Genomic DNA, 23,040 nt, shown 5'->3' with positions numbered 1-23,040 from the left:
GTAGTTGTTCTCATAACTATTTTTATGTAATCAATAATATTTATCATATCGGATAATGAATTAATTTTTTTGGGTATGTGACTTACCAAGAATTGAATCATTTAATCAATAACTAACAATTAATCATAATTATTATAAATTTAATTTTTATATTAGAATTATTATGGCACGGTAACCCCTATATATTACGAGTTTCTATCAATCTCTGATTCTTCATACTTCTTATTACACAGGACACACCTAAACAATGTTTCTTTTCTTTCATAACACAAACCATAATTAGTTACAAAACTGTTATTTCTTAAATAGAAAAAAAGGCAAAATAACAGAAGATGGAGGGAGTTAGTTGCACAGACGAAACCACAACAACCAACGACTCACTTTCTATATCTCTTCTCCTCAAACTATACTCCCCGTCACCACGCAACACTCTCAACGGTGTCGGAAGTGGCACCAGCACCGTCGTCGATCCAAACGGTGTTTGCGGCGGCGCAGAAGTCGAATCCCGGAAACCTCATCCTCTAAATTCAAAGGCGTGGTGCCACAGCCTAATGGACGCTGGGGTGCACAGATTTACGAGAAACATCAGCGCGTGTGGGTCGGCACCTTCAACGACGAAGACGAAGCCGCCAGAGCCTACGACATCGCCGCCGTGAGATTCCGCGGCAAGGACGCCGTCACAAACTTCAAGACCTTCTCCTGCGACGTTGCAGAAATCGAGTTTCTGAACTCGCATTCCAAGTCTGAGATCGTCAATATGCTCCGAAAGCACACCTACCACGACGAGATGCTACATAGCAAGAACAGCACGTGGTGGAAGCAACGACGAAGCCTTGATAACGCTGCAACGACGTCGTTTGGAATTGGAAGCGTGTGCGAGATGAAAGCGTATGAGATTCTGTTCGAGAAAACTGTTACGCCCAGTGACATAGGGAAGTTGAATCTATTAGTTATACCGAAACAGCACGCTGAGAAGAATTTTCCGTTATGTGGTGGAAATTCGCCGTGGACGGCGGCTGCGGCGGCGAAGGAGGTGGTTTTGAATTTTGAGGACGTTGGAGGGAAAGTGTGGCGGTTTCGTTACTCATATTGGAACAGTAGCCAGAGCTACGTTTTAACTAAAGGGTGGACCCGGTTCGTTAAAGAGAAGAGCCTAAAAGCAGGTGACACGGTTCGGTTTTATCAGTCTTGTGGACCGGACAGACAGCTCTATATTGACATCAAGAACCGGAGTGGTGATGTTGGTGCTAATGTTTGTGGGTTGTATATCCCGGCTGGACCGGAGGTCGAACCGATTCAGATAGTTCGACTTTTTGGAGTCAACCTTTTAAAACAACCCGGTTCTGATGCGGTTGGTGGTAGTTGAAATGGAAAGAGGAAAGAGATGGAACTGTTTGCCTTAGAATTTAGCAAGAAGCCAAAAATTATTGGAACTTTCTAACCCTTGTTTTTTTGTTCGTTTTTTTTGTTTCTCACAAGTATCTTTATACTGGATACTATCCTATCCGAGTCAAGAACATCTATAAGTATGTGAAGTTAACTCTCCTATGAATACTTATTCCATCAATAAAAGTCGAACCTAAAACTTTACTTAAAGAAAATAAAGTATATATCACTTAAACGCCCATTATATTTGCTTGAATTTTCAAAACTTGGGATAAAAACAAAATCATGTAGGGAAGGTAGAAGACTAGTGGTGGTGTAGTTGAAAGTTGCAAAAGGTTAATTGTATAATATTAGAAAATAAAAAAAATGAAACGGCAATAGGAAAAAAAGGGTTTAGTTTGAAAAATAATGAAGGATAAGTTTATAATAACATTTATTTACGTGTTAGTGTAAAATTGTTGAGGTTATCATTATTGAAGTATATTATTACATTTTATTGTTAATACATAATATAAAAGGATTTAATATGATCGTATAAATGTTTTTACACTATCAATAAACCATTCATTGTTTATGTGTTAGTCAATAAAACTCTCAAACAAAAATAATAAAACAATAATGAACAATATATTGATTATATAATTTTTTTTACTAACAATGTATAAATATTAAACTCAATATAAAAGATCTTATTTGAATACAAAAGTTTTTCTTTATTGAATGTTGTAATATGCTTTCCTCCGGCATAAATTTACTCATAATATATTTAATTTAAATAAGAGTAGAATATTTATATACTTAAAATATAAAAATCTTTTAAATTGTTGCTATATTATCTTTAAAGATTTTATTTAGTTTAGAGACAATTTCATCTTTCTTGACTTCAGTTACTGTTCCCTTTTTTCTTCTTTGCTGTGTAGATGAACATTCCCAAAATTATATTTGTTGAAAAAATAAAACTTTTAATTTTCCATATCTTGTGGAATGAAAAATCTCTCAAATTAGAAACTTCAATCCATGTGGTTTCTTTTTTCTTACGCGTGGCATCACATAGGAGAATGTGAAGAAGTTGATAACGGGACATTTGTCCAGTAAAGAAAGAGATGCTTGGCAACTTGCTACTAAGTACAGTGTACATATCCACAGCTTTCTTCTAATATTCTGGACCTTCACAGTACCTTGTTTTTGGACTCCTCAACTTTCCATGATGTGAACGTTTTCTGCAATTATGATGAATTTTGTTTTCAAAGAAAAACAATTTTTGGCTACAAATTGGGGTACAATCGTACAGATTTGTAGGGGAAGTGGCCAGAACGAAAATTAGGCATCAATTATAATAAATTATAGAAATTTTTAATTTTTATTAATAAATAAACAACTTCTTAATATTTGGCATATTTATTGCAAAATATAAAAATTGTAGGTAAGTTGTAAGACTCATATAAGAATAAAAATAATATTTATTTTTATGAGAAAAATGTAGATATGTTTCATATTTCAATGGAGAGTCGTAATAAATTATAAAATAACATGTGTGAGTCACAAATAAAAATGAAGATGATATTCTCTATTATTTTTGCTCTATGATCATACTAATTTTTAGATAGATCAAAATGATAATGCTATTATTCCTGTAAACACTTGTTAAGAATAATAATTAAACATCTAAAAAAAATGTTCCTTATATCATGAAATACCCTTCGTTATACAAATCAAAACATTTTCTACGATTTCTATAATAATTTCTTCCATATTTTTTAGAAGACATGTTTTAGGTATGGCAGGCTAAATGGGCAGGTTACATTGCTTATGGTTGGCCTGAACAAAAATTATGAAAGGAAGGGTATAGATAACCAAATTTTAGCATGAATTAGATTCAAACATTTTTAGCCAGGTCCAAAAGAGCCTGCGTTACATCGGGTCTAGTCTAGCAATGTTTTAGGGCTATCTGGTTTGTTATTTTCAAAATTTAAGTTTTTTTAAGGAGATATCATTCAAGAAAAACAGTTACATTTTACTATTTTTATTGCTGATATTTGTATGTTTCTATTTTTTGGTGTTGTTGTATTTTTTTTTGTTATTAGTGTTGTGTTGTTGTTATTTGTATTGTGTTATTGTTGTCTATGGACAAGGATTTGTTGTTATTTGTATTATGTTATTGTTGTCTATGACGATCATTTATTCTTATCAACTATATCTCATACTAATAAAATGTCAATTAAAAATTAATTTTTTGATTTTGTTTTTGTTTTAATATTATTGATATTAAAAATAGTTTGAGACATCAAATCTTTATCATTTATCATTTATGTATGTGGTTGTTGTTGCTGTTTTTTTTTTGTTTCTTGTTTATCACATGTATCCTCGCACTGAAGGCAATCATGTCCGAGTCGAAAACATCCATAAGTATATGAGGCTAATTCTTTCAATAAGTAATTTTCTGTATACATGACTCGAACTCGAGACTTTGCTTAAGAGAAATCAAACATGTACCACTTGAACCAGTATCCGTTGGTCGCTGTTGGGCCTGCTGTTTTCTGTTGTTATTTTAGTTGTTTCACTATTCTTGCTATATAAATTTAATTTGGAATATAAAAACAACGACAAAAAATTAATTGTATGAAAATGTGAAATATTCATACCAGATTCAATTATTATAAATATATTTTATTTTATTTAAAAGTTTGTCGGCTTGGCTTGAATGATTCCGTTACCCGACCGGAAATTGATATGTGGCCCAAAATGAACTTGACTTACCTGTCAAATAGTTCATTTTGACAATTCTATTTTGGGGGATTGGTTTTCATTTTTGTACTTTGGAAGCACCTAAATTACTTATTTTTCATTAGTGGGACCATCATCCACCCCTAGGATCCGCTAACTTGTAAAAAATATAAATTGTAGAAAAGCGCAAGCCTAATTTCATTTATTTTTTGAGAAAAATATATGCATGTAATTTTCAATCAGCATTAATTATTAAAAATAATAATACAAATGAATCATAAAATAATATACTAACTATATATAAATTTTTATATTGTTAATGTATAAATATATACTCTTACTTTTTTTCGGCAATGCATTGTTTTTGTTAATGTCTAATTTCATATAAATGTGCACTTGATTAGGGGTTAACATGGATCCCTTGCTATTTTGGAGAATAATAACTCGATCTGTTACAGAGAGTTTGTTTGTAGTTTTTGTGTTTTGAAAACTTAATTAATAATAATTATAAGAAGGAACTTCACATTATATATTGTACACAGCATACATATGTTTAGCTCATATGCAAAAATAATCTCATGATGACATTATTCTATAATCTTAAAATAAAATACCCAACCTAAAAAAATTATTATCATTATTTTTTCATCCAAATTCAAATTAATAATAGAAAATAACTTATGTTGTTATCAAATATTTACTTCCTTTATACATTACATTGTTGGAGATCTGACGATGCTATAATTTATAATCATATTCTCCTAAGTCCCATATGATAGTTCCTAAATTATTGTTTATTGTTGTTGAACAACCAAAAAACATAAATAAGTAAAACAAAGCACTGACATGTTTATAATCTTGACATGTATTGACATTTTATCAATCAATATTTTGGATTTCATAAATTTTATATCATAAATAATAAATTTTTAGATAAAATTTATTGTTGGAACTTGGTTTGTTGAAAGTTATTAGTGAAAACTTTTGGGTATGAAATTTAAAAAACTTTAAAGTCCCATATAGAAGAGTTTTGAAGAAAAAAACAATTCACAAATCTCACATCGGAGAGATGAGAAACTTGAAAAAAAAATCTCATGTTATAAGTAGAGGCATTCTCCCCTCATTATAACTCGCCCCAAGTTGAATGCGCTTTTATTCATTTTTTTCTTTCTCCCTCATATTTTCGCTGATGCATTTCTGACAAACTTCTCTCCATTTCTTTCCGTGGTACTAAGAATTGGCACAAACAACCAAATTGTGGAAATTTCGAAAACTAACACTGATAGTCAATATTGAGGGAAAAGAGTTGACACATATAACCATATTTTGGACATTTTGAGAACTGACATTGATAATTAGTATTGAGAGAAAAGAATTGGCACAAATAACCATATTATGGGCATTTCGAGAATTGTCACTAGTAGTCACATTGTGGGAAAAGAATTGGAACTGTTAGCCATATTGCGGGAATTTCGAGAATTGACACTAGTAGCCATATTGTGAGAATTTCGAGAATTGACACTAGTAGCCGTATTGTGGTGAGTGTCTTCGAGATTGGTTCTTACAATGCAGTAAGAATTCGATAACAGAGATCTGAGTTGTTTTATCCTAGGGACGACGTGGTTGATAGTCTGCTTGCACATTTTGAGCAATGCCATGAAACATCTTAAAGAGAGCGACCTGATCGTAACCCATTCAGTAAGTATTATTTCGTGCCATTTAAAATGCTACAAGTTACGCTAACAACAATTTTAAGACGTTTATACTATAATGACATTCATAGATAATATTATTGGACCGAACAACTATGACCTGAACAAGCCATTTCGGTTAGATGAGACAAATTTGAAACATTGGCAACACAAGATGAAATTTTTTCTCACTATGAGCAAGGTTGTCCACGTTCTGAAAATCGACATCCTAGTGGTGTCGAATGAGGCCAAAAAGTGGAAAGATAAACTGGCTATTGAAATGGCTCTCTGGAAAGAAAATGATTACTTATGTAAGAACTTCATTCTGAATGAGTTGTCTCATGATCTCTGATTATCACAACCCAAACAAGTCTGCCAAATTAATTTGGTATGCACTTGAGAGAAAAATGTGATACTGCGAAAAATGAGACTAAAAAGTATATTGTTAGTCGCTACTTCGATAGCTCATAGTCCAATGAGACACAAAGTGATGTAAACCCATTGGGACATAACATCATTGAAGATCCTTTACATGGCTTAGGAGGACCTATGACTAGAGCTAAGACCAAAAAGGCCCAAGAAGCACTTCGATAGCTCATATTCTCCACCATGAAAACAAGTGCAAATGGAACCAAGCATGAAGAGAAGGCTTTAAGTTGCATAAGTCTAAATGAAGAGCTCAAGGAAGGCCAAAACCTAAGGGAGGATCCACCTTGATCTCTTTAGTTCTTACATTAGTAATTAGGACCATAAATAAGTGGAAAGCTGTCTTAAAACCCATACTAGTTTAGGACTTTTATTTATCATGTCTTTAAATTGATGCCATTTTATTACATTTGTTTTTAATTAAGGTTCATGTCTTGCAGGAAGGGAGGCACGACCATACTTGGAGATAGACCAAGGAGATAGAGTATATTGATGAAAGCTTGGGGGAAAAAGATGGAGCCAAAATAGCACACGGCTAGAAACAAGGAGGATCATCCCCCACACGGCTATAATTAAGAAAGATATAATCTTCACAAGATAAGAATCTCCTAATCTATTTTTCAACGAAGCAAATCAAAAGGAGGATAAAATTATATCATCAACATGAAGATAAAGGAAGATATTATTTCAACCACTCATCAAGGCAATCTCAAGTCAAATCTACCATCACCATTCGGCCAACACATGAAGATTAGATTGAGATTAAATAGGATCAGTTTATCTTCTCATGCCTTTTGATTATGGCAATGTAAACTGAATTTCTTTTCCTATATATATGAACCAAATGCAAAAGGAATAAAACACATTGAATTTTATTTTGAATAACCATTGTTAGTGAGTTTTCTCCTAGATCCTTGACTTAGTCAAGAACTCTTGTTCTTATCAAGAGTATCATTTTCTTGTGGCGAACTTCACGAGGCTTATCAAACATTCCATTATTTGTGGCGCCATTCCATTCCAAACCATTTCCATATTCTCAAATCAACCATAAACACCAACACCCAAACCGTGAGCAATCAACCCATACATTTCATTCCATCATCAACTATACATATTCACTTCACAACTTCGTCGATTCATCATCCAAACCGAGATCACTTTATTTCATAATCAACTATACACATTCACTTCACAACTTCATCAATTAATCATCCAAACCGATATCACTTTATTCCATCACCAAATCATTCACAAATTAATTCTTCAAGTCCAACCGAGGCAACTTCAAATCAAATTACAAAACAAATCAAACAAATACAAAGTACAATCAAAGCTAAAAAGGACTTTCACAAGAAACGATCCTACAACAAAGACAATCCACAAAGAGGTTGTCATCAAGTGGTATCAGAGTACAGTTCTTGCCTGAAAGTCACAATAACAATATCTTTATCAAAATAAGACTAAGGCGTTGAATTTGAGGCAGCACCACAAGTAAGTGCAATTTCAAATTCTTCTTTCTACAATTCTTCTTCTTCTACCCAATTTCTTCCCCTTGGCCAAACCAAAAGCCATACATACATACAAAACCATAGCCTAAATACATTACCCTACAAAAACCAAATCCATCCACAAAATACACTACAAAACCGAGACACCCCAAACACAAATCATTCAAAATACAACCCTAAACTCCAAATACCTACACAAACAGAATATAAACCCTAACCCAAACACATCAAGCCGAATACAAAACCCTAAACCTAACCCAAAAACTTACCCAAACCGAGACCAAAACCTAACCCCAACCCAAAAAACCTATAGAAACACAACCCTGCAATCTACACACAATCCAGCCGAGCCACAAACCAAATAAATTGGTAATCTTGTGAACTTGTCACACATTTTTGATACTACAACTTGATTACTTGACTCACTCAAGAATCAAAGGAGAAATTTGAGAGAAAAGTGAGAAGAGTGAAACACTTAAACACTTGAGAGAAAAGTGAGAGAGTGTAAACACTTGAGAGAAAAGTAAGGAGAGTGACATTATGGCTAGTCCAGAAGATAGTGGTTCTCTATTATCACCAAGGACAGTTGTGCTACATGCTATGATAAGCACCCAATTTCAGGCCCTACAACGGCAAATGGATCAAATGAGAATATATGTTAGGAGGCTGGAGGGTGACTCTAGTAGTGATGTAGACTATAGGAGGAGGGGGAGGAGAGATAGGAGAGGTGGCCGGGAAGATGAGGGCCATGATGAGAGGAGAGGTAGGCATGAGGAGGAGGAGGGCGATGCTGAGAGGAGAGGTAGGCGTGAGGAGGATGAGTATGAGGGAGGTTATAGGAGAGGGAGGCGTGAGGAGGATGAGTATGAGGGAGGTTATAGGAGAGGGAGGCGTGAGGAGGATGAGTATGAGGGAGGTTATAGGAGAGGGAGGTATGATGAGGATGATTTTGAGGGTGGCCGTGAGGGAGGAGGCCGTGGAGATAGGAGGAGGGAGGATAGGTTAGAGGGGGTAAAGATAAAAGTCCCTACATTCTTAGGACTTAGTAACCCAGAGGCCTATCATGAGTGGGAGTTAAAGATGGAACAATTGTTTGAATTCCAATACTATAGTGAGGAGAAAAAGGTGAAGGTTGCTGCCCTAGAATTTAAGGAATATGCCATGGTATGGTAGGACCAGATCCAAAAGGAGAGGAGGAGGTATGGTGAGGAAGTAGTAAATACTTGGGGGGAGATGAAGAGGGTGATGAGGAGGAGGTTTGTTCCTAGTTCCTACTAAAGAGATGTGCATAACAAATTGCAAACGTTAACTCAAATATAGACATCCCATTCCTAGATTGGATGATCTCTTAGAGGAATTACATGGTGCCTGCATCTTCTCAAAAGTGGATTTAAAAAGTGGGTACCATCAAATTCGGATTAGAGAAGCGGATGAGTGGAAAACATCATTCAAAACAAAATATGGCTTGTACGAGTGGATGGTAATGCCTTTTGGCTTAACCAATGCGCCAAGGACATTTATGAGGCTGATGAACCATGTTCTAAGGGATTTCCTTGGAAAGTTGGTTGTGGTGTACTTCGATGACATCCTAATATATAGCAAGAGTCTTGATGAACATTAGCTATACGCCAACCTTGAGAAGTGCAGCTTCTGTGTTGATCACGTGATATTCCTTGGTTTCATAATCAGTTCTAATGGAGTACACATAGATTCTGAAAAGATAAAGGCTATCCAAGAATGGCCCACTCCAAAAAGCACCACGCATGTGAGGAGTTTTCATGGCCTTGCAAGTTTTTATAGAAGGTTTGTCAAATCTACCATCACCATTCAACCAACACATGAAGATTAGATTGAGATTAGATAGGATTAGTTTATCTTCTCATGCCTTTTGATTATGGAAATGTAAACCGAATTTCTTTTCCTATATATATGAACCAAATGCACAAGGAATAAAACACATTGAATTTTATTTTGAATAACCATTGTTAGTAAGATTTCTCCTAGCTCCTTGACTGAGTCAAGAACCCTTGTTCTTATCAAGAGTATCATTCTCTTGTGGTGAACTTCACAAGGCTTATCAAACATTCCATTGTTTGTGGCGCCATTCCATTCCAAACCTATTCCATATTCTCAAATCTACCATAAACACCAACACCCAAACCGTTAGCAATCAACCCATACATTTCATTCCATCATCAACTATACACATTCACTTCACAACTTCATCAATTCGTCATCCAAACCGAGATCACTTCATTCCATCATCAACTATACATATTCACTTCACAACTTCATCAATTCATCATCTAAATCGAGTTCACTTCATTCCATCATCAAATCATTCACAAATTAATTCTTCATGTCCAACCGAAGCAACTTCAAATCAAATTACAAAAAAAATCAAACAAATACAAAGTACAATCAAAGCTAAAAGGGACATTCACAAGAAACGATCCTACAACAAAGACATTCCACAAAGAGGTTGTCATCACAAAGAATTGCCCATGAAATCATTTCAGATGGTATGCCCCTAAGAGTTAAACTCTTAGAGCCTATGAATGTGTATTCATCGGGTATGCTATAAACAACAAGGCATACAAGTTTTATGACCTTAACGTAAAATTGATCATTGAGTCTAAACGATGTCGATTTCAATGAAAAAGAAATTCCCTTTTAAATTGAGGAATAGTGGGGGCACTTCATCTAGTCACATACATATGACTAGAGATAATAATAAAAAATGAAATGTTTGAAATAGAACCTAGAATAAGTAAGAGAGCATCAACTACTAGAGATTATAGACCCGATTATATGGTCTATATATTGGAGAAGAATCCATCAACTCTCCAAGAAATTTTGACTTCTTTGACTGTTGATTTGTGGTAGAAAGCCATAAATGATGAGATGAACTATCTAGATTCTAACAAGAAACAAACTATTTTAACTCAGTCCACTATGGAAGTTGAGATGACCGCGCTAACAACAACTAGTGAAGGAGCAAGTTGGTTGAGAAGCTTGCTTGCAGAGATTCCCATATGGGAAAAACCAATTTCACTGTGTTGATCCATTGTGATAGTACCGCGACTATTGCAAAAATTGAGAGCCACTTTTATAACGGTAAGAAACGAAAAATTTGTCATAAGCACAACATCATTAGAGAGTTACTCTCTATAGGAGCTGTTAGAGTGGATCGTGTACGCACTGAGAATAACTTATCAGATCATTTGACAAAAAGACTAGCTAGAGAGAATGTACATAATACTTCCAAGAGTATGGGACTATTTCCCTTAGAACGAGGATCACTCATGATAGTATCCCGACCTAACTGACTAGAGATCCCAAGAAATAGGTTCAATGTGAAAGTGCGCATGTCAAGAGGAGCACTTTGGAAAGCTTTCTCACTATGTGTTTAGTTTTGATGAGGACAACTTGTGATTATGAGAGCTTGAAGATCATCAACAAATCAACATGCTTAAGTCTCAAGATTGGTACTAGACTTAGACTAGTAATTAGTTTAGGTTTAGTCTAAGGCTTAGGTAAACTCAATACATGTCTCATATGCATAAAACTTTAAATCATTTTAGTTTTGAGATATGTCATTTATAATATGTTCATGCATCACATATATACATGTTATCTGTGCATCCTAGGCATAAACTTAGTGTTGTACATGTATAAATTAAGTGCATAACGTATTTGAGTTTTGCAATTTTAAAATACACTTGGAAATATGCAGTTAATCGATTAAGGTGTGTTTTAATCGATTAACATAAGTTTTTGAAAAGCTGTTGAAACAGAAAACTTGGAAAACAAAATCAGTTACAATTTTGTAACACATTAATGGATTAACCAAGGTTTTAATCGATTAACTGGGATGCAGAATTGATTCTTTATAAACTGCGTTTTCAGAACTCAAGCAAGAACTTGCATGTTAGATTTTAAGAGAGTTAGAGCATATTTCGTGTTAATTGCTGCATCTATATGTCATTGCATTTGTGAGATTAGAAAAAAGAGATTGCATTTGTGAGAATTAGAAAAGAGAGAATTCTATGCTTTAGGATTGAGAGGCATTTCATGTTTAATTTCTCATCATTTCATCTCACATGTTCATGCATTCATTGATGTTTTTGTGAAGATTTTGTATTCTGTAAAATCTGTTTTCAACTAATACATTGTCATGTTATATGAGACTTGTGTTAGAGTTTTATAGTAAGGTCTTAATTGTTTAATTTGAGCATTGTAATTGCTTTAGATTACTCTATGTTTTTTGTTGTAAAAAGTGTTGTAACTTTGGGAATCTCAAGGTGTCTTACCACCAACGAGATTGTGTTGTATCTTCATTAGCTTAGAGATCTTGATAGAAAGAATAGGTTCTTGGCTGGGGCTACACCGCAAGAAAGGTTTTCTTGGGCGGTAGGAAGGGAGTCAAACCAAGGGATAAGGTTCTTTAGTTTCAAGAAAGAGTCTAAGTGTTGTAATTGGAAGAATTGTTTGTAAACCGTTATTTCAATTATAGTGAAGAAAAATCTCCCAGATCAGCCGGGAGGCTTGTATGTAGTTTGCAAGTGGACCCGCAAACGAACCAAGATAAAAACCTTGTTGCAAGCTTTTTCTTTCCCTCTCTTTCTTTATTGCTTTAATCGATTACTTTGTATAGTTGTTTTAATTGTAATATTTTGTTTCTATACTATACTGGTGTAGCTCTGATATTTCTGTTAGCTCTGTATATTTGCTTCGATCTCAGTTGATTGTCGTGCAAGAAATCGAGTCTGTTTGTGTAATATGTGCTATTTTAATCGATTAAATTGCTTGCGTTAATCGATTATTTCTTCTCTGTTAATCGATTACTCTGGGGTTATTTCAGCATTATTTGTTGTTCGTAAAAAGCGGATACTCTAACCGCTACACCTATTCAACTCCCCCTTTCTAGGTATATTTTAGCCACTGATACCTAACACAATGGATAATAACAAGTTGTGAAATGATATGAGAATGAACATGCTATAAAATTATGAGAAGCATGATTCATGCGACATATGTAAGGATGAGTTAAACTCTTAATGAGATCTATACTCCAATTAGAGTGGAGTACCTAGGCTATAATAGTACTCTTGATAGACTCACTTATGTGAATGTTGATAGACGTGTATAACCTTTAACACACGAGCTTTATAGAATACATATTTGAAAATGTTGTTGATGGTTTGATGTCGCAGATATAGTTCAAGACTACGAGTCACTCTATTAAAATTTGGATCTTATTCACTATGCAAATGTTCAAGTCGCATGACACCTTTGTTTATGCACAATCTTATTTAGACCACATAAATTCTCAGAAATCGTTTTTTAATTTCAAGTGAGTGATTGTTGGAACTTGGTTTATTGAAAGTCGTTAGTGGAAACTTTTGGGTGTGAAATTTAAAAAACTCCCAGGTCCCACATAGAAGAGTTTTGAAGAAAAAAACAACCCCCAAGTCCCATATCAGAGAGATGAGAAACTTGAAAATAAATCTCATGTTATAAGTATTGGCATTATCCCCTCATTATAACTCGCCCCAAGTTGAATGCACTTTCATTCAACTTTTTCTTTTTCCCTCATATTTTTCACTGATGCATTTCCGGCAAACTTCTCCTCCTTTCTTTCCGTGGTACTAAGAATTGTCACAAACAATCAAATTGAGGGAATTTCGAGAACTGGCGCTGATAGTCAGTATTGAGGGAAAAAATTTGACATGAATAACCATATTGTGAGCATTTCAAGAACTGACACTGGTAGTGAGTATTGAGGGAAAAGAATTGGCACTGTTAGCCATATTATGGGAATTTTAAGAATTGACACTAGTAGCCATATTGTGGTGAGTGTTTTCGAGATTGGTTCTTACAGTGCAGTAAGAATTTGATAACAGAGATATGAACTATTTTATCCCGGGTACGGCATGATTGATAGTCTACTTGCACATTTTAAGCAGTGCCACAAAACTTCTTAAAGAGAGTGACCTGACCATGATTCAACGAGTAAGTATTATTTCGTGTCATTTAAAATTGCTGCAAGTTACAGTAACAACATTTATATAGAGTGAAAAAATTAAAATAAAAGATATACTATTTATTATGATGAATTTATTTTTATATAATATATGATTTAAGTCCGATTTATATATACAAATTACTAAAAAGATGATATTATATAAGAATGTGTCAAAGAGATGCTAATTAGTAAATAAATTATAAGAAATAATAATGGTAACTTTGGAAATTTTGAAAATTACACTAGCAGAATTATCATTTTATCCATTTATTTTTTCACAAATTAAATAAATTTTCAAAAAAAGAAAAAACTTTTAAACCATTGCTAGAATATATTTGTTTGGTATTGTTCGAAAACATGAACTAGTAGTTTTTGACTCAATCGTTAAACTAGTTGAATCGTTCCATCAATAAGATGAATTGGACTAAACCTACAATCATCAATTAATTTGTAGGTATCCATATATATAAACAATATTTAGTTGGCGTTATTAAATATTGGCTAAAGGAAAAAGAGAATGATGAGACCTTCTTGTAGGCAAGCAAAAATAAGTGGCCAAAATTTATCTTGAAGAGAGAGAGAATTTGTAGTCAACTAAAAGAAGTGGCTAAATGTTATCTTGAAGAAAGAGACAATTTGTAGCCAAGTAAAAGAAGTGGATATGATGAAGCCAACACTAATGCTCTTTGCTTTTGGCCACATAATCTTCAAGAGTTTTGGCTATAAATAGGAATGCTCAAAGTCATTGTAAGACACACCAATAGTAAGCTTAGTATATATTCTTTCTTCTTATTCTTTGGTTATAATATTGTGAGTAATATTTAAGTGTTTGAGAGATACTTAAGTGAGAGTGATATTAGGTGTACTTGAGTTTTGGGAAGTGAGTGTACTGAATGAATTTGTAATTCTCTTTTGTCATAGTGTAATTATTCTCGTTGCTCTTCAGCCGTGGACGTAGGCAAATTGTCGAACCACATTAATTTTTTGGAGTCATTTTCTGTATTATATTTTCTTCATAAGCCTTTCGTGTAAAAAAAAAAAGAAATATTAAAATGCATGATTGAAAAAGTGATTTTTAATTCTCTGTATTTAATTATTTCGAGTAACAATTATAAGTTAATAAATAAATAAATAAACGAACAAACAGTAAATAATTATTATATATATTATTTTAGTTATTTAAAGAGTTTATCTAATTATAATGAGTGTCCAATTTACCTAATTTTTCATTTTTGGATACATTTTTAACTATAATTGTTCACACTTATGCACTTTTATCCTATGAATGTGTATAAATTTATGAGTACATAATTAGAAAAGTTTCATTCATGAATGTAATACTTGTAGATCATGTGGATGATAAATAAATTTGAGAAGCAAGGACAAGAGGCAAGCTTGCCTGCTCAGCGAGACAAAAGAACTTGTTTAGCACGTACATCCTTGCTAAGTGAAAATGGATCAATATTAAAAAATTTCAGATGCTCAAACTTGATGAGTGAGCATCGATCACTTAATGAAAATGAATATCTTGATCATCAAATCATATCTCACCAAGGGAGATTAGATGACATGGAAGACGTTGCTAGCAAAAATATCTTGTTGAACGACTACTACTTGATCGTGAAACACATTGAAATAAAAATACACTTATTTTTGGAGTTACACTTTAATGCTTTATTTGGTTGATAAGAGAAAATGAGAAGAGAGAAAGAGGTGAGAAAGAGAAAGAGAAGAAATAGAGTAGATTTTTATGATGTTTGGTATAAGAGAAGAATGAGAGAAAATGAATAGAAAAGGATATTTTCTTCTCTTTCTCTTTTGTTTGGTTGGATAGAAAATGAGAAGATAGAGATGATATTATGATTCAAATGACGAAAATGTCCCTAAAATAAAGAGAAGAGAGAGAAAATTGTTGTTTTATTATTAATTAAAAATAAATGTTATAATTTTAAATTATATATGTTATTATATATTTTATTATAATATCAATTAACTTTTTTTAATTGATAGTTTTTTATATTAAAAAAGGCATATGTATATTAGTACTATTTAAAACTAATAAATAGAGAAAATAAACAAAATTTAAGGACATTTTTGAGATTTCAACAGAAAAATTCATTCTCTCTTCCCTTTCTCTCCAAAGTAGGAGAGAATTCATTTGTGGTGGGTCCCACCCACTTTTTCTTCTCTTCCCTCGTTTTCTCTTCTCATCCAAAGGAGCGAAAGATTCACTTTCTCTTCATTCTCTCTCTCACCCTTTTCTCTCCACTCTATTTCACCTCAAACAAAGAGAGGCTTAAAGAACCAAAAACACTTAGAGTTTTACAACCTTCTAGGGCTTCCAAAGTGATTTTGGAAGTTCAATAGATCAATAGAGGGAGGTTTGATGATTGAAATATGCAAATTTGAGGAGTCCACTTTGCTCTTCCATGGAAGCTATTTATTTTCTTCATTCATTTCTTCTAGTTATCATGAAAATGTGTAGCTAAACTCCTTACTTATTAAGATTAGATGTAACTATTTGACTTTATGTAGCCATTTTGATTCATATTTATATATACCTTTTTTATTTCATAATTTGTATGAATTACTTTTATGTTTAATGTTTACTCTAGCTTGATTGTGTAGAGTATGTTATACATGTTTTAAAGGTGTAAAGGAAATCATATTTTTAGGTTGATCTAAAATATCTCATCTTGTTAAGTGTCATTTTTTAAATGAAATTTATTAAATTTTGGGGCACTTAGTGTGTAATCATGATGCAAATTATGTACGAAGAACTTAGCTTAATTTTGTCTTGTTTAGGAATTACATGTGTTTATATCCATTGCAGAATAAGAAACAGGAAAAAGAGGTGAAAAAGGAGAAGTTTGAGGTTGTTGAACACTACACCCTTTGTTAAGTGTCATGTTGTGAAGGAAATTCATATAAATTTTGGGCACTTATGTAGTTATGATGAAATTCATGCACAACTCTAAATAATATAGTGTGATTAATCTTGCTTAAGGACCTTGCAAGTTTGTGTGTCAATTGCAGGAGAATGAGGAGTAGAAAAGATGGAAATTCAAGGAATCTGAGTAAAATGAACTCTAGATCCCTAGCCAAAGCGATAATTGCTAATTCAAGGAAAAATGCTTAAATCACTGCCTGTCCCTCGCTCAAGCGAGGGGACTATCTTGTGAAGAAGATCTTTGCTCCTGACCTTGACATAGTTTTGATGAAGATACCAACATCACCAAAAATAAAAGGAAGAATACTTATGAAGACAAAGCTTCAAGACAAAGTAGTATAAGTCTAAATAGGTACATCTATCTTATACTCTTGAATATACAATAGTAGTAATGCTCAAACTATTTTTAAAATAAAATTGAAACTCTTCGAAATACTCAAAAAAAATTCAAAAATAGTGTGTAACGGGTTACTACATCTAAGTAACCGGTTACGTGTGTGAGAAAAAGTTATCCAACTTAAAACTGATCAGAGTAATCCATTAATGTCTTTGAATAACAGATTACTAGTTTTAATGCAGTTGAGTAACCGATTACCCACTTGTTGATATCGATTACTCTAAATTGAATTTAAATGCCTAGTGGACAAAATGTTTGGGTAATCGATTACCCACAGGTTGTAATCGATTACTGAGAGCTGTTGCATCAGATTTCAGATTTCAAAATGAAAGGTTTTCATACCAAATGAAATGTCTTCACTGCAATCTATTCCTACATTTTAGTAGAGGCACTATAGGTGATTGGAAAATCTATTTAAAGACATTGAATCTCACAACACAAACACACAACTCTCATACAAATTTTAAAAGCTCTTACACACATTATGAAATTATTTTCTGCACTTTTGACAATTAGTTCTTAACCTTTCAAAGTTGATAGCATTATTACTAAGTATACAAAAGAGCTGATTGGATTGCAAGTTACATTACTTTCAAACTTGTAAAGGCAATCTGCTATTGCTGTACATTCTTCATTATTATTGCAGAATACTTTCTTTCACATGGGTGTGATAAGAAATGAGATTAGAATCACTTGGAAAGGTATTTTTCCAAGAGTGAATAAGGATTAGGGAGTGTGTAATGTACATAGAGATCTCGTGGTGAGATATTGTAATTGAAACTCATATTCTTTAGTAAAGAATTCTCTTGTGCTGCAAGAGTTTTGGGTGTAGCCTTCAATGGACAAGAAGGTGAGCCTGTATAAATTTCCTTGTGTATTCTCTTCTCCCTTATCTCTTTGATTATTTACTTGTTTAATTTTTGCATATATTTTCAACTGCACGTTAACTCTTGATTTTGCATAAAAAGTGGCCATAAATTTAAGTCAACTAATTCACGCCCCTCTTAGGTGCAATCTCATTCTTACAATTGGCACGGGAGCTATTTTTGAGTAAGATATTCTCAAATCTGATCCTACATCAAAGATGGTCTTAAGATCATTCCTAGGAGAAGGTTCCAACATCAACTGCCCTCCAAGCTTTATTAGAGAGTGCTATGAATTTTGGAAAATCAGAATGAGGATCTTCATAGAATCTCAAGACTTAGACATATGAAATGCAATTGAAGAAGGACCATATGAACCCTTCACTATAATCAACAGCGTAAGAGAAGTAAAGCCCAAATCTTCATGGAATGATGAAGATAAAAAGAAGGTGTAGTATGATCTCAAAGCAAAGAACATCCTCACATCAGCACTTGGCATAGACGGGTTCTTTAGAGTATCAAACGGCAAATCTGTCAAATAAATGTGGGTTACTCTAGAGACAACACATGAAGGAACAAAGGAGGTAAAAAGATCAAGACTCAATACTCTTTCCCATGAATACGAAATGTTTCGTATGAAACCTGAAGAGAAAATTTTGGATCTTCAAAAAAGGTTTACTCATCTTACAAATCACCTTATTGCACTTGGTAAGGTACTATCAAACAATGGCTTGAACTTGAAGGTTCTAAGATCACTCACCAGAACATGGCAACCCAAGGTAACAACCATTTCTGAAAATAAAAGTTTATCGAAAATGTCTTTGGCTGCTTTGTTTGGAAAATTACAGGAACATGACTTAGAACTCAACCAACTTGACCAACATGAAGAGCAAGAAAAGAAAAAGAAGAATCTTTCTCTCAAGGCGAAAGTAGACAAATATGAATCATCAGAAGATGAATATGAGAAGGAAGAAATGGAAGACATGAGTCTTCTTGTAAAGAAGTTCAGCAAGTTCCTTAAAAGGAACAAGAGTGGTAAAACTGGTCAAATGAGAAAATTCACCAAGAACAATGATGCCTCCACTTCAAAGCAAAATTTCACATGCTTCGAATGTGGCAAACCTGGCCATATGAAAATGGACTGTCCAAACTTGAAAAAGAACTCCTTCAAATGGAAGAATGAAATAAGGACTGGACGGAGAGCCTACATTGCTTAAGAAGACAATGATACCAGTTCCGCTTCTAAATAAGAAAATGAAGAACAAACACATCTTTCCTTGATGGCATCTCATCATTCTGATGACGAAGAGGTAAATAATACTCAATTATATTCTTATGAATTACAGACTGCATATAATGACTTGCATGATGAATAACTTAAACTCACAAAAATGTTTCTAAAACAAAAAACTGAGTTAGACGCATTTAGAAACAAACCCTTTTCATCTTCATGCCAAAATTGCACTATTCTTGAAAATAAAGTGTGAACTTTAAGTCTTGAACTTAATAAGATAAACAAGAGTAGTAAAAGTTTAGAAAATGTCATTAATGATCAAAGACACTCAATAGACCGAAGAGGTCTCGACTATTCAAAAGGTCATGTTTCTAAGAAACAAAGTGTCTCAACTAAGATAAACTTTGAAAAATAAAGTATCCATGCTTTTGAAAATAGTAATAATAAATCTAGGATACATAAGCATCAGCCCACATGTACATATTGTAAAAACCATAGACATACACCAAATACTTGTAAAATTGGAAAATATGGCATACCCCTAGGTCATTTTAGATGGGTTGAGAAAGATACTAACTATGTAGGACCCAAAGAATATTGGGTACCTAATAAATCTTAAATTGTTTTGCAGGATAATTTGAGAGTCACCTGCAACTTATGGTACTTGGATAGAGGCTGCTCAAAACACATGAGTGATAAAAAGAAGTTCTCTGTGATCACTCTAAGGGACAAAGGCTATGTCACATATGGTGATAACAACAAGGGAAAAATATTTGGAGTTGGTAGAATTGGCAAGCCACCCTCAACAACCATAGAAGGTGTATTATATGTTGAAGGACTCAAGCACAAACTTCTAAGCATAAATCAATTATGCGACAAAGGCTTCCATGTGGCATTCTACCCAAATAAGTGCATGAGAATTGCTCATATACATATGGACCATTTGAATAAACTCATTAAGAAAGATTTAGTTGCTAGTTTACCCAAAATGAAGTTTGTTAAAGACAAATTATGTAGTGCTTGTCAAATGGGTAAACAAACAAAAACTTCTTTTAAACCTAAGCATATGGTTTCTTCTGATAGATCATTTTAGTTACAAAACGTTATGGTGGTAACTACTATGCTCTTGTTATAGTAGACGATTTTTCGAGATATACTTAGACTCTATTCTTAGTTTATAAGAATGAGGTATTCAAAGCCTGTTGCATTTATGCTAAAAGAGTTCAGAATGAAAAATCACTAAAAATAGTTGCTATAAGAAGTGATCATGGAGGAGAATTTCAAAACTCTTCATTTGAAGAATTATGTGATGATCTTGACATCAATCACAATTTTTCTGCTCCTAGAACACCACAACAGAATGCTGTTGTAGAGAGAAAAAATGGTCTTTAGAAGAAATGGCTCATACAATGTTAAATGAAACTAACCTCCCAAAATATTTATGGGCTGATGCAGTAAGTACTACATGTTATGTTTTGAACCGAGTTCTTATGAGACCAATTCTTAAGAAAACCCCCTATGAACTTTTTAAAGGTAGAAAACCAAACATTTCTCATTTACATGTATTTGGTTATAAATGCTTTGTTTTAAATAATGGTAAGGACAACTTGGGCAAGTTTGATGCAAAAACCGATGAAGGTGTCTTCCTAGGCTACTCTCTTAATTACGAGTAAAGCTTATAGAATTTTTAATAAAAGAACTATAGCCATGGAAGAATACATTTATGTATCTTTTGATGAAACCAATCCTGTGATAAAGGATGAGTTAACCTTTGATGAAGAAGACTTGCCAAGTTCCCCTGCTAAAGAAAATTTTATTAATGATTCTACAACTAATACTGAGATTTGAACATGGATGATGATCTATCTTCTCAAGAAGAGCATATTCACTCTGATTTATCAAAAGAATGCAGAATTCATCGAGATCATCATATTGACAACATTATTAGTGATATAAGTAAGGGTGCCACTACCCGTTTAATGCTAGAAAATGCTTGTCTAAACATGGTTTTCGTTTCTCAAATAGAACCCTCAAAGATTGATGATGTAATCGAGGATGAACACTGGATTCTTGCAATGCAAAAAGAATTAAACCAGTTTGAGAGAAATGAAGTTTGAGAACTTGTTCCTAGACCTAAAAATAGGCATGTTATAGGAACTCGTTGGGTATTTTGAAATAAATCGGATGAAAATGGGATTATTGTTAGAAATAAAGCTAGACTAGTAGCCTAAGGATACAATCAGGAAGAGAGTATAGACTTTGACGAAACCTTTTCTCCAGTTGCTAGACTTGAAGCTATTAGGCTATTACTTGTATATGCATGTTCTTTGAATTTTCAGCTATATCGAATGGACGTAGAAGTGCTTTTCTAAATGGATATATTCAAGAAGAAGTGTTTGTAGAAAAACCTCCTGGATTTGAAGATTACAGACATCCTTCTCTTGTTTACAAATTAAAGAAAGCTCTCTATGGCTTGAAGCAAGATCCACACACATGGTATGATCGTCTAACCAATTTTTTACTCGAAAAGGATTCACCAAAGGGAAGGTCGACACTACACTCTTTATAAAGAAAATAAATCATCATACTCTTCTTGTTCAAATTTATGTAGATGATATTATTTTTTGTTCTACTAATGAAGTTTTGTGTAGTGATTTTGGAAAAATGATGCAAGGATAGTTTGAATGTCCATGATGGAGAAGTTGAATTACTTCCTTGGATTACAAATCAAACAACTTGATAATGAAATTTTTATAAGTCAATCCAAGTATTGTAGAGATTTTCTGAAAATATTCGATATGGATGATTGCAAGCCAATAACTACTCCTATGAGAACTAGTACTTACATCAATACAGACGAAGCTGGAAAATGCATTGAAATTTCAAAGTATCGAGGTAAGATTGGATCTCTTTTATACTTAACTGCCAGTAGACCTGATATCATGTTAGTGTATGTATGTGTGCATGCTATCAATCTAAATCAAAAGAATCACACTTAGTTGTTGTTAAGAGAATCATGAAATATCTTAAAGGCACAACTGACGTTGGATTGTGGTATCCAAAATGAAGTATATGTGATTTGGTTGGTTATTCAGATTCAGATTTTGCTAGATGCAAAACTGAGAGGAAAAGTACAAGTGGTACTTGTTACATTTTAGGAAATGCTTTAGTCTCTTGGTCTTGCAAGAAACAAGCATGTGTTGCTCTAAGAACTGCTGAAGTAGAATATATAGCAGCAGGTAGTTGTTGTGCCCAAGTGTTGGGGCTTAAACAACAATTACGAGATTATGGCTTAGACTTAGGCTGCACTCATCTAAGATGTGATAATACTAGTGCTATAAACCTCACAAAGAATCCAATTATGCATTCTAGAACCAAATACTTAGATATAAGACATCACTTCCTTCGGGACCATGTCCAAAAGAAGGATGTGATCGTTGAATTCGTTGATACTCATAACCAACTAGCAGATATTTTTACTAAACCATTGGCTAAAGAACCTTTTTACAAAATTAGACGAGAATTAGGCATTCTTGATGAAGCTTACCTATCTTAACATGATTATATGTGTGTTTCATTATGTTTATCTCATTCTTACTTGTACTTGAAAGTGCTTATTTATGTTTAAAAATTTCAAATTTTGAGTTAAAAATCATTTTTATAGCATCAACATGCATAAAAATAAGTTTCTCTAGGGTCAGTAATCGATTACACTGGAGAGTAACCGATTACAAGGTTAAACAAGGAATTTCAGTAACCGATTATGCAAATGCTGTAATCGATTACTCAAAGCTGCTGTTTGAAATTTTTTAATTTGAGTAACCGATTACTCT

At 33.4% G+C, this 23,040-nt stretch overlaps 1 pseudogene; it reads left to right on the top strand.

The window, feature by feature from the left end:
• On the top strand, positions 263-1,441 carry LOC109344673 (annotated as a pseudogene).

Source organism: Lupinus angustifolius, chromosome LG04, assembly GCF_001865875.1.
Source record: "Lupinus angustifolius cultivar Tanjil chromosome LG04, LupAngTanjil_v1.0, whole genome shotgun sequence".
Lineage (NCBI taxonomy): Eukaryota > Viridiplantae > Streptophyta > Magnoliopsida > Fabales > Fabaceae > Lupinus > Lupinus angustifolius.
This window is presented reverse-complemented; position numbering and strand designations above follow the sequence as displayed.